The following is an 18,030-nucleotide window of genomic DNA, read 5'->3' as shown; positions in this document are numbered from 1 at the left end:
TGCCCTGATGGCCGCAGCCACCTCCTCATGGATGATTCGGCGGATCTCCTCATCACTAGTCCCGCTACTCTCTGGCATATGATGTGTCCTCACCATGATCTACCTCTGAAATACAATATATGATACATTAGAAATTCACTCGAGTATACTCGCACTCGATAACTCATCCCTCCTTGATCCCTGACATCCCGAATATTCTTACTTGAACTGTACACCACTCCGGTGTTTTCAGTAGTACGGGCCCAATACTACTGTCCGCACCGTATCAGTATACACCCCAAGTCCTCTTCTTCGGATCCCAAATCCCAAGTACTCTATTATGCATAATCCACTCTCTAACAGATCTCTCATAAGCTCCTCGCTGCTACCTACTCACTCTCAAGCATCTCATAGCAGCTCACCTCTCCCTAAGCTAAGGCATCATAAATCAGGCCACTCTAGTCCTAATAGGAGTACCTAGCCCATTCTAGCACGAGAATACATCATATCAATATCATAAACATATAACATAAAGGTATCTTGGGAAATCACCGTTCGGGCGCTGACTGATCGTACACACGACTCTGCTCTGCGTTTTCCAAAAATCTTTTACTTTTTGAAAATATTTCTCAAATCCTCAGTTTGAGTTCAAATACGCTTGAAGGTGTACTCGAATCCCTCAAACCAAGGCTCTGATACCAACTTGTAACACCATAAATTTCAAAACAATTTTTCGCATTTTATAAAAACATAATTCATTCATTATCCACAAAAACATCATTGTTTGAAACTCAAATCCATAGTATATAATAATAATCCCAAGATCTCATAACATAAAAATCCCGTGTGTGTACTGATCAGGCTGGCGTCTTCCCACGATCCTCACTAGTACCTGAAACAAATACCACCAAACACTGTAAGCACAAAGCTTAGTGAGTTCCCCAAAATACCACATATAACACATATTAGCCACTCGAGGCTATAACTCTGTGGGTCCGTGCACCCAAACTTTTTGAACCCTCAGGTTCTAACTCTGTAAACATGCACAACATAAATCATATAGAATAATGCAGTGCAACACATAACACATATATAGCATACAAACACTGTATCACATAACTCTAGCTACCTACTCAAGGTAAAATATAGTGAGAAGACTAACCTCGCGTATCTCGGTAACTCGTAAATCCCTGAAATCACTAGTGCTCGATCTCCCGAGCTATAGTCCTCCTATAACACAAATACATCTCTTATTAACACTTTCCCAACTACGGTTGACTAACCCTATCAAGTCAACACCGGTCAACTCTGGTCAATGCTCAACGGTCAACCCAACTCGCCGAGTCTGGCGTGGACTCGCCGAGTCCCTATGGGGACCCGATTCCTCTGAATCCCTTCCGACTCACCGAGTCACTCACCCAACTCGGTTACTCAACCCCTGGTTCGAAAACACGGAACAACCCGCTCCAACTCGTCGAGTCTACCAATGGACTCGACGAGTGCATTCCGTGCACAACCCCAAACGACCTTCTGAGGTCAGATATGTTCCAATAACTCATAGATCCAGTCCTTCCAAGCTTATTTATCACGTAAATTTTATGTATTGGTGCTCATATCACACCTATTGACTCATAAATGGTGTTTTAACCTCAAATACAATGATCCCAAACCAAAACCTCCATAGACTCATATAAAGCTTGGACAAAGAGGCACTCTGGACCTCCATGGGTCAAGATCCAAAATCTAACTCGCTTAAGGGACCATGGGAGCACTAGATCTAGTCACAAAAGGGCTCAATAAGCCCTAAATCAACATGAACATCACCTCAACAGAAAATGGTTCGAAAATAGTACCTCAAACGTGATGTTCTGGACCTCAGATCTTCAGGAAGTTAACCCTCTTGCTTCCTCTTGGCTATAGCTTCCTTTCCCTTGCTAGACAACACCACCAAGGTCAACAATGGCTCCTTCTCTCACTCCAAACGCTCAAGCTCACTAGGGTTTCGCTCTGGGGGCTGGTGAGCACAAATGACGGCCATAAGGCCCTTTAAATAGGCACCAAACCCGAGAAATTAGGGTTTCATTAGACAGCGCGGACTCGCCGAGTCAACCAATGCGACTCGTCGAGTCCGGTCATTAATCTGGGTGAGAAATCGCATCTCTACTTGGCGAGTCTACGCACCAACTCGCCGAGTTCTTCCACAAAACTCAAAATAAAATAAATAAATATAATACCTGAAATTTCGGATGTTACAAACTCACAATTTGGTATTGAACAATTTGGTATAATAACATTTAAAAGTTTTGAGTACAACACATTACAACAGAAAATATCGGATTTTCTGGGAAAACATACTTACATTTTCAGGGAACAAACGACAGATTTCAAATACAAGCATGCTTATGAACTCACCAACTTAATTCTTGACACTCTTTTCAAAACTACTTGTATTCTTAAGAAACCAGTAAAAAGATATCCACAGGTTTTGAGAGGACGAAGCTTCATTAACTTATGCCTTTTAACTTTTTCTATACATTTTGGTGTCAAATATACATTGATTTGAACACAAATGCAAAACAATACTTTATAAATGTAATGGTTGGTGTACTTTAATTACTATTTTGCAATTGTTGTGATATTGTACAGGATGTCCTCCGCCCCCGAACGTTTCCGCCGTTCCGGTTTGGCGGTGTGACAGTTTGTTAGGTGACGGGCCCGGTATGTTATACTTTTGGTCAATTAGGCCACGTAAGCAGGGACTGCCCTAAGAAGGGCTCGATTTGTTTCCACTACAACTAGACCGGCCATAAAAAGGCCGATTGTCCAAGGTTGGAGGGAGGAGGAGGAGCGGTGGTGACACTTGCGCCCACCACATTGAGGATCATTGATGGCTGCTTGCCAAGGTGGATGCTCCTACGGTGAAGAGCCATACATTTCAGTTGACCACAGAGGAGGCTCGAGCAACGCCATATGTCGTGGCTGGTACGTAATTTATTTTCCCGCTCGATATTAATTTGTTATGCTTATGTATATATGTGATCTTATATAGGGACCTTTTTGGTAAATGGTATGTCGGCTCATGTCCTTTTCGATTCAGTAGCTACCCAATTGTTCGTATCTCTTGCGTTTAGCAAGAAGTTTCAGGATGTTCCAGGGACTTTGGATTCCCGCTTGAGGTTGAGATTGCGGATGACCGCACTGTGAGTGTTGCGAGGGTATATCGGGACTGTGTCCTGAATGTGTTTGGGGAAAGGTTCCGTGTCGATCTGGTTCCGATACCGTTGCGAGGGTTGAAGGTGATGGACTGGTTGGGGGCCAATGGGGCCATGATAGACTGCGAGCGCCAGCTGGTGAGAGTTCAAACCCCAAGTAAGGGAGAACTGGTTATTCAGGGAGAGAGGGCCTCGTAGGGGCCAACCCTCTCTTTAGTTGCGAGGGTTAAGAGCTTTCTTCATCAGGGTTGTTCGGGGTTTTGGCATACATCTCAGATACGAGGGTTGAGTCTACGATAGATTTGGGCGGTGTACCGATGGTACAAGATTTTTGGGATGTTTTTCCCAAGGAGTTGCCCGTAGTGCCTCCGGCGAGGCAGGTAGAGTTTCGCATTGATTTGGTGTTGAGTGCTACTTCGATAGCCAAGGCACTGTACCGACTAGCTCCGCCTGAGATACATGAGCTGTGTATGTAGCTTCAGGAGCTGCTAGACCGAGGGTTTATTCGTCCGAGCAGTTCCCCATGGGGAGAACCGATCCTGTTCGTGAAGAAGAAGGACGGGTCACACAGGATGTGCATCGATTATCGAGAGTTGAACAAGCTAACAGTGAAAAAACGTTATCCACTTTCGAGGATCGATGATTTGTTCGATCAGCTGCAGAGTGCATATTGGTTTTCCAAGATTAATCTTTGGTCGTGTTGAAACCTGAAAGTGAACCTCTAGCAATAATGACCCTTTTGTTGTTTCGAAGTCAGTATTAGTTCGGAAGTGGAATAGCGCCCGGAGTCAGTCTGTGGTCCGAAGTGATGTTGGTGTCCGGAGTGGAAGAAATTATGTCCAAAGTGAAGAAGTTGTTCAGAGATTATCTTTCCGTATTGCATTTATTATTCTTGTCTTTTACTTGATGTAACAGTTCATAGGACTTAGTTTATTTTGTAAAAATGGATAATCAGAAGTGTCAGGAGTAATCACTTTATCCTGTCCTATGTAAGTAACTTGGTTTATCCGATGTAACTCTTTCTCTTATATAAGGAGTATGTAATGACAAGAATAGTAGACGGATTGTTCCTCCAAAGATAGATATTTTCACATTTACTTCAGTTGCACCTTTCTCTCAAATCATTCTTTCAAACATTCCCTGTGTTCAATTATTGTCTTTACCTTGATTATACTCATAGTCTCATATTTAATACTTGAAGTACTTTGTTGATCTTCATCTCCAAGTCATGACTGGTCTTGCCAGACTTGACTAGAACTTATAATCAGAAGCAGAAATTGATCTTAAGCATTAAGTCAAGGTTTTAGTTTTCAAGCCTTGTCCCTGCGCAATTAGATCCTTGTTCTCGTAGGTTGGGGTACCATAAGATGAGGATTAGGGATGAGGATATACCGAAGACAACTCTTAGGACTCGGTACGATCACTATGAGTTTATGGTGATGCCATTCGGGCTCACCAATGCCCCAGCAGCGTTCATGGACCTCATGAACAGGGTGTGTAGGCTGATGTTGGATCAGTCTATGATCATTTTTATCGATGACATCTTGGTCTATTCTAAGACCAAGGATCGGCACAAGCAACATTTGAGGGAGGTATTGGAGTCACTGAGGATCAGTCTATGATCGTTTTTATCGATGACATCTCAAAGTGCGATTTTTGGCTGCGTGAGGTGCAGTTTTTGGGGAACATCATTAACCAAGAGGGTATTTTGGTTGATCTAGCCAAGATTGAGGCAGTGATGCGGTGGGAAATACTGAAGAATGTATCTGAGATCCATAGCTTATTGGGTCTAATGGGGTACTATTGGAGATTTATTAAGGATTTCTCCAAGATTGTCTTTGACTCGCTTGACCAAGAAGAATGTGACCTTTCAGTAAGGCCCGGACCAGCAGTTGGCTTTCGAGACATTAAGACAAAGATTATGTGAGGCCCTGATTTTAGCGCTACCCAAGGGATTGGACGATTTGGTGGTGTTATGTGATGCGTCTATCTCGAGGTTAGGGGCAGTTTTGATGCAGATGGGGCATGTGATCGCATACGCCTCAAGGCAGCTGAAGCCTCATGAGGCAAGCTACCCTACTCGCGACCAGGAATTGGGGGCGGTTGTGTTTTCCCTCAAACTCTGGAGGCATTACTTGTACGATGTCCGGTGCACCATCTTTACTGACCATAAAAGTTTGATGTATTTAATGGATCAGCAGAACCTTAACATGCGGTAGAGGAGGTGGTTGGATGTACTGAAAGATTACGATTGCGACATTTTGTACCACCCAAGGAAGGCCAATGTAGTGGCCAATGCCTTGAGCCGCAAGGTGGCAAGTACTCCGATTAGGGATGTTAGTTTAAGGATGACATTGATTTCTCCCTTGTTGGATATGATCAAAGAGGCTTAGGTGGGGGGACTGAGGGAAAGATAACTGGAAGATAGAGCGGATTCGGGGTCAGATTCCCTTATTTGTTTGGGATAGTCAGGGACTTTTGACACAGTCTGGACGGGTGAGGGTGTCGGCATCAGGGGGTGTGAGGCAAAAGATCTTGAGGAGGCGCACAAGTCCAAGTTCTCTATTATTTTGGGGGCCAAAAAGATGTATACAGATATGAGGGTGAGTTGTTGGTGGCCCTGCAAGAAGCGGGAGGTCGCGTGGTTTGTGGAGCGGTGCTTGACCTGCAGGAAGGTCAAGGCCGAACATCAGAGGCGTGACGACAAGGTTCAACCACTACCCATTCCTATGTGGAAGTGGGAAGAGATCACCATGGACTTCATGACGAAGTTATCGAGGACTGCGAGGGGTGTGGATTCCATTTGGTTCTTTATGGAAAGGATGACGAAAAGTGCTCATTTTATTCCAATCTCCGAGAGCATCTCTGCTGAGAAATTAGCAGATATTTATGTGCGAGAGGTGGTGGTCAGGCACGGGGTGCCAATGTCGGTGGTTTTTAACCGAGATGTCCGTTTTACATCCAGGTTTTGGAGGAAGTTCCACGAAGAGTTGGGAACTCAGTTACATTTCAGCACTGCATACCACCCCCAGACAGATGGCCAGAGCGAGCAGATGACCCAAATGCTCGAGGATATGATACGGGCGTGCGTATTGGATTTCGGAGGGAGTTGGGATACGTACCTCCCACTAGTAGAGTTTTCATATAAGAATAGTTATCATGCTAGTATCGACCAACTCTCATTTTAGATGTTGTATGGTCGTAGGTGTAGGACTCTTGTTTGTTGGAGTAAGGTAGGGCATCGAGTCATGGGGAGTACTGAGGTGGTGCTGAAGACTATCAAGTTGATTCAGCAGGTGCGCAACAGGCTGCGGGTGGCACATAGCCGTTAGAAAAGCTATGCTGACCGGTGCCGATCGGATCTCAAGTTTCAGGTGGGGGACTTTGTTTTGCTGAAATTGTCGCCATGGAAGGGAGTCATCAGGTTTCCGAAGAGGGGAAAATTAGGGCCCCGATTCATTGGCCCATTGAGGATTACTGTCAGGGTTGGCAAGGTATCCTATTGATTGGATCTACCGGTCGAGCTTAGCCAGATCACAACACCTTCCACGTGTCTTAGCTTAGGAAGTGTGTCACTGATGAGGCCACAATCATTTCTTTGGATGATATTCAGGTTGATGAGAGCCTGAATTATGTGGAGAAGCCAATAGCGATTTTAGACCGGAAAACGAAATCCCTATGGAACAAGGAAGTGAGGCGTGCAATGGCAGCACCGAAGAGGCTCCGAATGGACCGGGGAGACGGAGGATGAGATGAGGAAGTATTATTAGGACCTTTTTCCCTCAGCGGACTTCAAGGAAAAAGTCTACCTCAATTGGGGGAGATTTGTAATGCTTGGTCCATGTATTATTTATTTCTCAATATTATAGGGTTTTGGGCTGGAACTCGACGAGTTGGGAAGCTCCAACTCGTCGTGTAGAGATTCATTTGGACGCTGGTTTAAGGATTCAACTCGACAAGTTGGGGAGCCCCAACTCAACGAGTAGACACTGGAAAGGAAACCCCTAATATTCAGGGTCTGCACCCTATTTAAAGGCCTTAAGCCTCATTGTTTTCCTCCCTTATCCCCCCCTTTGTCCAGAGAAACCCTAGTTCATGCTTTTCCGACCATTTTGTGTGTGTGACAGCTTAAGGAGTGCCTTTTTGGTGTTTATGTGAATAAGCTTGAAGTGGTTGGTGTATAGCTACAGGGAGAGGTTGTAGATCGGTGTTTACTCTGTTGTGGCAACCATTTTAGGGTATAAAGTTGGTACCTTGGCCTTTTATTGCTTAGATATTCTCCTATGAAAGTATATGTTCATTTTTAGCTTATCTTGGGGTCATTCTTTAATTTGATCATGTCATGAATATATGACTTCATATCCGGACATCTCATGGCTTATTTTGACTTAAAGTTGCCATCTTTATCTAGTCTTGGCCCTCCTGCATGCCCTAAATCCCTTAATAAGCTAGGATTGAGTGTTTTAGCCCATTAATACCATGCATGGATGTAAAGTTAGCAACTTTACGTGGTATCGCAGCCCTAGGGGATCAGATCTATGGTTTGGAGCGTTAGACTCACTTAGAAAGTGGTTGAATGAGTTAAGACTGGGAAAACTCGACGAGTTGCCTTTCCAACTTGGCGAGTTGGCTCGGTGTTTCCCCGATCCTCTGGATATTGTTTGAACCTGATGAGTTATTGGGATAACTCGGCGAGTTGACTAGGGCTTTTTTCTGGTTTTCTGAGAACTGAAGGAACTCGACGAGTCAGCAAGTGTACTCGACGAGTTGGGTCAACATAGACTGTTGACCTTGATGGTTGACCTAGACTTTGACCATGGTTGACCAAATTTAACTTTAAGGGTATCTTTGGTATTTCGGGATTTTGATGAAGTTAGTCACATAGTGGTTGTAGGCAGTTGAGTTCGGAGCTGTGAGTTGGGATTTGATTTTTACCGGTTCATCATATCTTGAGAGGTGAGTCTCCTCACCATACCAATGGGTCGAAGGCACCAAGGCTAGCCCATTATGTGATATGTGGACTGTTAGTTGATTATGTGTTATGTTGGTATGACATTTGCATGGAAGACCTCGGGGGGTTCCCGTGGCAGTAGATTAAGACCATGTGGGGGTTCCGATGGCATTTGGTGTAAGACCTTGGAGGGTTTCCATGAAATCCAAGTATGTTTGTATGTTTAGCTTGAATGATATTTCTTTAGTTAGCTAAGACCATGTGGGGGTTCCCATGGCAGTTAGTGAAAACCATGTCGGGGTCCCCATGGCAGGTAGTTAAGACCATGTGAGGGTTCTCATGGCAGTGGGTTAATACCACGTGGGGGTCTAGTGGCACCCGATGTAAGACCTTGGAGGGTTTCCATGGCATCCTTATATGTTTGTATGCATGGCTGATGTGGCTTATGTAGCTTATATGGCTAATATGGTTTATGTGGTTATGTGGATTGTATGGGGTATGTTATAGGGAACTCACTAAGCGTTAGCTTACAATTTGTTGGTTGTTTCATGTACTTCAGGATATAATGGCAAGAGTCAGGCGTGATTGTAGCATCCCGACTACGAGGTATGAAATTTTAAGGATTTTTGTACATCACATAAGACCTGCTCGACGAGTTGGAGGCCCTAACTCGTCGTGTAGAAACTAATAAGGTCGTGTGGAACACGAAAACTATTCGACGAGTTGGAGGACCCCAACTCGAAGAGTTGAGGCTGTGCATCGAAACCCTAATTTTTTATGGTTTTCACCCTATTTAAAGGACCTTAATGTTGGATTAGGTATCTTTTCTATGAATCGTCTATCCTCATTATTTATTACTAAGGATTGTCCTAAGGAATAGGCTTGAAGTCCATCACTACTAAGGTTTATATAACAGGCACTAAGTTCATAGCTGCCAGGGTTTATCTCCTTTACTGACAGTATTATTTTCGGGAGTCCACCCGCAATAAATGTCAATGAGTTTTTAGAGTACACCGGGTGAACATATTGTTCACAACACCTACAGGTTGCAAGTCTGCTAGTGTTCCACCGGACCGTCTAGAATACTCTATGGTTGTCATCCATACTCTGCTAGATGACGGGGCCAACACTTGGGTAAAGGTTTCTCTTATTTTCACCTCTCACCCTCATCTCATGATCTATATCACCTTTCATCTCATCATCCAACTCATCTTTCATCACATACCAACTATTTCATCTACCCATGTTTTACCTAACATATTTGTAGATATAAAATACATATACAGTTCAGATCTAAAGAAAAAAGTTTAGATCTGAAAAAAAATACATATACATATTAGATTTGAGTCGAAAAGCTCTTTTTCTCGGAGCCTTTAGGCGCTCCGGGGCTTTCTTCTAATGCTAGGGAAGTTTCCTAGGCTTGGGGGTGTTTGGGAGGTTTAGAGAGAGAGTAGAGAGAGAAAAAATGAGTTGAAAGTGTGAGAAATAAGCTTGTCTGTGCACCTCTATTTATAGGCTGAAGCCTCTCATTACGTTGGGGGTACCTCGGTGTGCAGGGCTTTCACGGCTATGCTGCATGGTTGTACCGTTTGCGTGTCAACCATCGGATGGTGCATCATGGCTCACTGCTTACCTAGTGTTGCAAAAACACGGGGCGTTTCTCCTTTACGCGGGGCGTTTCCGGACAACTCGCAAATTTTGTTCCCAACTTCTAAAATTCATAACTTTCGCATACGAGCTCCGTTTTCGACGTTCTTTATATCCACGCATAGGTAGAGACGTACTCTACAATTTTCATTTAGACTTTGTCGGCTAATTCTGAATTTATTTTTAAATTTATATTTTTAACAGGTCGGGACAGGAAAAGTCTGTTAAAAATTCATAACTTCAGCATCCAACGTCCGTTTTCGTCTGTCTTTTTATCGTTGAGCTCCTATTGATAAGATCTTCGGTTTTTGTTTAGGTTGTGTCATCAAAAAATCACTCGATCTAAAATTCGAACTCCGGGCTGCACACTGCTATGCCAAATCTTAGAAAATTCATAACTTCCTCACACGAAGTCAGATTTGGGCGTTCTTTTTATGAACGCTCTTGGTTTAACGTACGCTACGACTTCTGTTTAGATCACACAGGTTGTAAAGCATTTGATCGCAAACTCACTTTTTACGTCACAAGTGTCGTGTTGGTTTTGTCATGAAACTTCGAAAATTCATAACTTCTTCGTTATAACTCGGATTTCAACTATCTTTATATGTTCAGAATCCTTGTCACGACCACTACAACTTTCTTCATAGATATCTTGTTTATCTAACATTTTATTTTTATTTTTATTATATCTTCATAAACATGTACATAAGCACATAAAATCATATAATCCACATAATATTCAAGTAATTCCTCTTTATTACTTCAAAATAAGTTACATTTGTTGACCCTAAATATTACATCACCGTATCAATTCTTAGCATCGAAAAACGAGCATTACATATGCAATAGGAGCCTTGATCCCAGATCGTGAGTACGCTAAGCATACAAGTTGTGTACGTTGGGCGTACTAAGCTGAGTCAACTTGGCTGACTTTTTGACTTTGACCAAGTTTGACCTAGGGGTATTTTGGGTATTTCGAATTGTAGTTGAGTTTGGTCATTTTTTCAATGTATAGGTGACCAGGAGAGCTGATATTTGGAGTAGTGTCATGTTCAACTATATTTTCAGAACGAGAGGTGAGTTTTCCTTATTGTACTTGTGGGTCGAAGGCATCAATGTCGACCCACTAGGTTATGTGTCCTGGTATATAGGATGATGTTATGTTGTAGTGATCTGTTAGATCTATATCCTAGTATACAAGATGTTATTATGTTGTAGTGATATGTTAGATCTGTATCCTGGTATATAAGATGTGTTATGTTGTAGTGATCTGTAGATCTATAAGTTGCTTGTTGATTGTTTATATGTTTATTTGTTGCAAATGTTGACATAGTATGAATTGGGGTTGAGACTTTATTGCTATTTGTGTGAACCAACATACCAAGGGTAATCCAACTTGATGGTTGTAGACCCAAGGGTATACCAGTCCGGTCATTGATTGGGTCGGGGTAATCTAGCCTGATAGTTGTAGACCTGAAGGTAATCCAATCCGATGACTGATGGGACCTAGCATGCATGATTGTACATGTTATATATGTTGTGTGTGGTACTTTGGGGGAATTCACTAAGTGTTGGCTTACAGTTTCAGTTTATTGTTTCAGGTACTTCAGACGATCGTGGAAAAGCAAAGGCGTGATCGTGCACCTCCTCTTGGTTTTTTTAAGATTTTGGATTTTTAGGATACTATGATATTGACTATTATTCTTGGAAACAATGTTTTGTAACTATTATGGTCGTTGGATTGATTTTGAAAAATTGAAATATTTACACTGAATTTTAGGACATTACAAGTTGGTATCAGAACCCTGGTTTGAGAGAATTAGACGAGCATTCGTGCAAATCTAGACTCAAACTAAGGATTTGTAAAAGTTTTCAAAATGATTTTCAAAAATTGTTTTTATAAGTAACCAAGGAAGGACGAGATGTGTATGATCAGCCGAAGCAAGAAAGTATACCCCAAGTTACCTACATTATTATTTGTTATTGATTATTGTGATAGAACTACATGCTAGTGGTAGGTTACGGATCTTCAAGGATTACATAATATAATTGCATGATGTATGATGTCTGATAGCCTAGGAGGACTTCTTGTATGTTAGATGAAATTGACATCATTACTGTAGTTCCTTAGTATGTGCATCATAGTTGTACATAAGTAAGATTCTATTTCCTGAGAATGTTTGATTTAGCCTTATTTCCTGTTCTTGGTTTGTGAATAGTTTTTTTTTTTTTTTTTTTTTTGTATATTGTAATAGTATTATTTTACATGTAAATTTTGTTTATACTAAGACAAACAACATTGTATTGGTTAATGAATATCATTCACATTTGAATTTAACACGATTAAAATGAACAATATATTAAATTGCATAACATTTACACATGAATATAAAAATATATTGTCTTCATCAATGATATTTTCTCATTTGCATCAACCAATCGACAACCATTAAGATATTAACCAACCACTGATTGAAATGTTATTCATTTATTGAGTTATAACTATTCCACACAAACATGTGAATACAAAAAAAGTTAGTAAAAATATATCATTAGTTTACAATAATAGCAATTTATCACATTCTAATTATCACATGGTATATTCACACATGAAGGTATAATCATATGTGAATATTATATGATATACGTTGTTTATATTGTATATTCACATGTAATATTACATGGTATATTCACATGCGAATATTAGATGGTATATTCACTTATGAATATTAGATGATATTTTCATATGTAAATATTACATATTATTACATGGTATATCACATGTGAATAGTACATAGTATATTCATTTGTGAATATTATATGGTATATTCACTTATGAATAATAGATTGTATATTCATATGTGAATATTACACGATATATTCACATATGAATATTACAAGGTGTTTTCACAAATATATAGAATTTTTATATGTTATTCACATATGAATACATATAGATTTGGTGTTTTAATAATCATATATTGATTCAGGTGTGAAAACATATTCACATGTGAATTTAATTTGGTAATGTAGTTTATGTATTTCATCAAACAGTTTGAGTGCATACAAGTTAGCTTTTTTAAAAATGTTAAAAACACGATACTTTGAATATTTAAATCTTACAAAATATTAGATTGGTAGAGAATTATATGAAATTTTTCAAAAAAAAAAATGATTTGATTTTATTCTATTAAAATACACTCTCATTCTTCTAGATACGAATTCATTCTGAAAGAATATTATTGTTTACATTAATGACGAATTTAATTAGTTTCCATAAAAAAGAATTATAAGTATGGATATCATTTAATATAAAGATAATTATGGAAATCATATAATATTTATCTTTATTTGATTAAATACTAATTTAATTATTACTAAATTCTTGTTGGTGTATTCTAGCACACAATAGATGTAAGAAAACATTTGAACCAACCTCTCTCTCTCTCTCTTTCTCTCTCTCTCTCTCTCTCTCTCTCTCTCTCTCTCTCTCTCTCTTCTCTCTCTCTCTCTCTCTCTCTCTCTCTCTCTCTCTCCGTAACGTCCAAAATTTTCATTTTTAATAATAGATAAAATAGTATTTTCCAATATTATCCAAACATTTCAAATAATAACCAATATATCAATTTCATAAAATCAGAGTAAAACTTCATATGTGGAATCCTAATGGTGTGTGTGTGATGCAGTCAACCCGAGCTCTTCCCTTTGCAACCAGAAGTACTTGAAACATATACCGAAAACAGTAAGCACAAAGCTTAGTGAGTTCCCCAAACTACCACATACCATACATATCATGCAATAATGAGATACGGGCCCCGCATACACTCAGATAACAGTGAGATACGGGCCTCGCTCACACTCCAATAACGGGCCCCGCCCAATGAGATATGGACCCCACCCACACTCGGATAATAATGAGATACGGGCACCGCTCACACTCAAAGAATAATAAGATACGGGCCCTGCCTACACTCACATAACCGACCCCACCCAATAGAAATACATATACAGGCACATACAAATATCACACAGACAACAAGTATGACAACCTAACTAAACGAGGGTCAGCCTTGGTACCTTAGACCTACTAAACCAGTGAGGAAACTCACCTCGAATAAAAGTCAAAAGTCAAGGTCAACAGTCCGAGTTGACCCAACACGCCGTGTTTCTACATCCGTTGCATGATCAGGAAAAACCATACCAACTCGTCGTGTTTACTAATGAACATGTTAAGATCGCTAGAAATTGAACAACTTAATGCATTAAGCCGTCTTCATCAAATCTAAGAGCTCTAAAGCTTAGATCTCCACCAAAATGATCTAGACCCTATGCTCTTTTGAGTGAGGGGTTATGCCATTAAGCTCTTAATCTCCAAAGACATAACACCCAAAGGCTGGAAAATCACGCGAAGTTGCCAACTTTACGTTCATGCATGCCAAAAAGAAGCTTTAGAGCTCAAGAAGGCTTAAGAAAGGACTTCATGAATGAACGAGACCTAGAACCTAATAAAGCTTGCAACTTTAAGCCAAATGAGGCCATAAAATGGCCTAATATAACATAAAAACCCATGAAACACTCAACTTCTTGGACAAACCATCAATGAGCCCAAAAGTCATGATAAAGCCCCACAAGAAGAGATCTAAACAACAACAAAGCAAGGTATAATCTTGATACCTCAAAGAAACTGCAACAAGTAGGGAGATTCTGGATCTATAGCCTTCCATTCAAGCTAGACACCTTCAAACTTCAAGGATCCTTCAAAAGAGTACAAAAATTAACACTCAAGGCTCTCCCAAGCTCACACACTCAACTATGAAAGATGATACTCGAATGTAGGGTTTCTGCAACAAGTAGGGAGATTCTGGATCTATCACATGGGCCCACTCGTTCGGAGTTGCACCCCAAGTGGGAGTAGGTGTCGGTATTAAGGATCCTATCTGTCGGCGGTTTCCTGGGGATCATGTGTTGTAAAAGTTCAGGATCTTGGGCTGCAAGATCGAGGGTGCTGCTTCTTGCGGTTTATGTATCTCCGCCCTCATTATCTCTAGTTCTTTTAGCAATGTCTCATTGTTCTCTTATTGCTGAGTAACTTGTCGTTCTAGTCTCTTCATCATAGCAAAGAGCTCGTTGTTGGAATCACTACAAGAGGATCCTGAAATCCTCGGGTAGTGACTGGAGAGGTGTTTTTCTTCGGTGCCTCAGGGGTCTTTTTAGGAGCTCTGCCTGGAGGTGGTGGAAGGTTTCAGAGGAAATGAAAGGAACAGAGGAAGAGGATAAGGTTGGTTGGGTAGACATTATTTTTGAATTATTGTCAACACCACGGCCCCACCGTGGGTGCCAAATTGTTTTGGTCAAAAATTGATCAAATATTATTTAACCAGATTGTATGAAAGGCTGTGGTGATTAAGGTAATGCAAATATTGAATAATGATCAAAGTGAGACAAGTAAGTTACAAGGAAAGCCCTTGATTCTTTATAGGATATCCGACATAAAAACTTGGGAGGTAATAATGATCATTTGTCTTATTGTTTTTATTGATTTAAATGTGAAATTACAGTAATGGTGATGGTAGTACGAATACAAATGCAGTAGTAGAGCTAACTGTGTTCGTATAGTATGTGTATTTATAGTCTAGACTAAATAACAATAAGTCCGATATTTTTGGGATCCTCTTGAATGAGTATATATACGTTGTTTGACTTGGTATTTTCGGGTCTTAAGCCTGTTTGGAGCGATTCCTCATTGAGAATGATTCTTTTGTTAACCATTTCTACACACGTGAGAAAAAAGAAATAAAAATATAACCGTTAAAAGTGCTAGAAAATTATAATGATAATGACTAAAATCCTGAGGTAGGTTTAAAGATCCTGAGGCTTTGTTAACATCAAGGATCCTGAATATGGTTCTGGGACCCTGCCCTTAACAGTTGTCAAAATGAAACTAATTGTCGCCGCTGTGTGTAGCAACACATAGGCATTTTAGTAGTGTGTGTGTGTGTGTATATATATATATATCAAAATATTTTTTTTATGAATTCTCAGGTTTTCATGTATGTATTTAAATCCCTGACTATCCTAGGTCCTAGTTTAAATACACACATACATGATATTAGGGATGAACTTTTTAAATGATAAATCGAACCGGAACCGGTTGGAACTGAACCGTGGTATTCAGTTCAGTTCCTTCAATCCATCATTCTCGGTTTTTGGTTAAGGTATGGTTTGGGCCGGTTCCCCAAACCCATTATTTATATAATTTGAAGCATTTATTATTATATTTACAAATTATGATATATATATATATATATATATATATATATATATATATATATATATATATATATATATATATATATATATATATATATATATATATATATATATATTGTGTTATAAATGTATATTAGTTGGCATCAATAATAGTTATTACGACTTAAGACGGTAACAAAGCGGAAAAAAATTAATATTTTTGAGCAAGTTATCTATTAAAGTAAATAATGATATTTAAATATTGACAAATGTTACAAAAATATATAAAACTACTTACTTGGTATGTTGTAGTTTAATCATTGTCTAAGTATATGATTAATCTGTTCTAAACATACAAACAACCTTGTATATGAGAAGTGTATATCTCCGATGTAAATCTTTGATCTTAGGACATGAAAACTATGTGATATTAGAATTTTGACATTAATTAAGGAAATCCTTAAAATCACAAATCCCGCCTACTTTTGATCCAGATGTTGCTCAGCACACAATATACTCGCACCTGTGTGAACGCAATCCAAAAAATGAAATGCAAAAAGCCAAAATTTGACAACAAATGCCCTCCTCGTTCTCTCTCTCTAAAACCCCATTAAACTTCTCTCTATCTCTCTCTAAACCTTGCCACCTCAATTTCAATCACCTCTTTAAATTCCCAGTTCATATGTTGCACAATCTTCTTCTTATCGCATATATACAATACACCGAAATTGAATCGTTCTTCAAGTTGGCGTCATTGTTCATTAGCTTGTAAGGTAAAAAGTTGATATTTTCAAACGGAATTTCTTCATTCGGGTTTTTAATTTGTAAGATCGTATTTATTCGGTTTTAGTTTATTGCGTCTATTGAGCCAAGTGTAGGGTTTGATTCTTGACGGGTTTTGTGGTTTTGGTTTGTAATTTGTGTTGATATGATGCCGATTTTATAAGTAGACGCGGTTTGATTGTTTGATTCAAATATGCATCGGTGTATGTGACGGTGAAGCGGTTCTAGCGTTTGATTGTTGTCAAAGTTATGGATGAATTTTGGTTTCATGCTATACAGTTCACAAAATTTGAATTTGGGTTTTTACATTGGAAATTGCATTGACGCGACAACGATCTATCAAAAATCCTTATTTTGTGCATGAATTCTGCTTAGATTCTTGTAGATTTAGAAGAATCTGGAAACCAATTTCTTAATTAGCAAGTTCATTTGTGCTATAATGATCAATGACTTCTAGCGTCTGATTGTTCTTGAATTTGTGTTATTTTGTGCATGGATTGTACTTAGATTTTGTGAATTTGCAAAAATCTGAGACGGATTGCTTAATTAATTAGTAGCTAGGTTCATTTGTGCTATGATGATCAATCAATTCTAGCATTTACTTGTTCTTAAATTCCTGTTGTTTTGTGTGCTGGAATTTTGCTTAGATTCTTGTGATCAAAACAATCGTGCTTTGATTCTTGTGAATCTGAAAGAATCGGAGGTCAATTGCTCTCCTAGAAAGTTCATCTATGCTATGATGGTCAATCACTTCTAGTTCTTGATTGTTCGTCATCATTTGTTGTGAAATTAAATTGATAAGCCCTTTAAGTACATTCTTCTTACAACTGGTTTTATCTGATTTCGAGTAGCACATCACTTTCAGGAGACACATCTGAAGATAACCTTCATTCTAAAATATTTCCAGTTTGATTTAATTTGTAGGGTTTATCACCTTGAGATTGAAATTAAATAGGTCCATAATGTGGGAGAAATCAAGAAATAATTCCATTCCGGAGAAATCACCTTCTGTTGGGGATCCAACTGAAAACCGTAAAAGAAAACATGATTCAACTGAACCATTAAACCAAACCCAAGTAAAAAAACGACCAAAGCGTGACGCGAGACTTCCCTCTTCATTGCATGATTTTTACGTAGAATTAACCGGTACTAAACGCAAACCCCGTAAAATTAGAAAAACTGGAGTTTGCATGATGAATGCAAGTGGTA

Source organism: Lactuca sativa, chromosome 5 (assembly GCF_002870075.4).
Source record: "Lactuca sativa cultivar Salinas chromosome 5, Lsat_Salinas_v11, whole genome shotgun sequence".
NCBI lineage: Eukaryota > Viridiplantae > Streptophyta > Magnoliopsida > Asterales > Asteraceae > Lactuca > Lactuca sativa.
The sequence above is the reverse complement of the archived record's forward strand: the minus strand, read 5'-3'. Positions refer to the sequence as shown.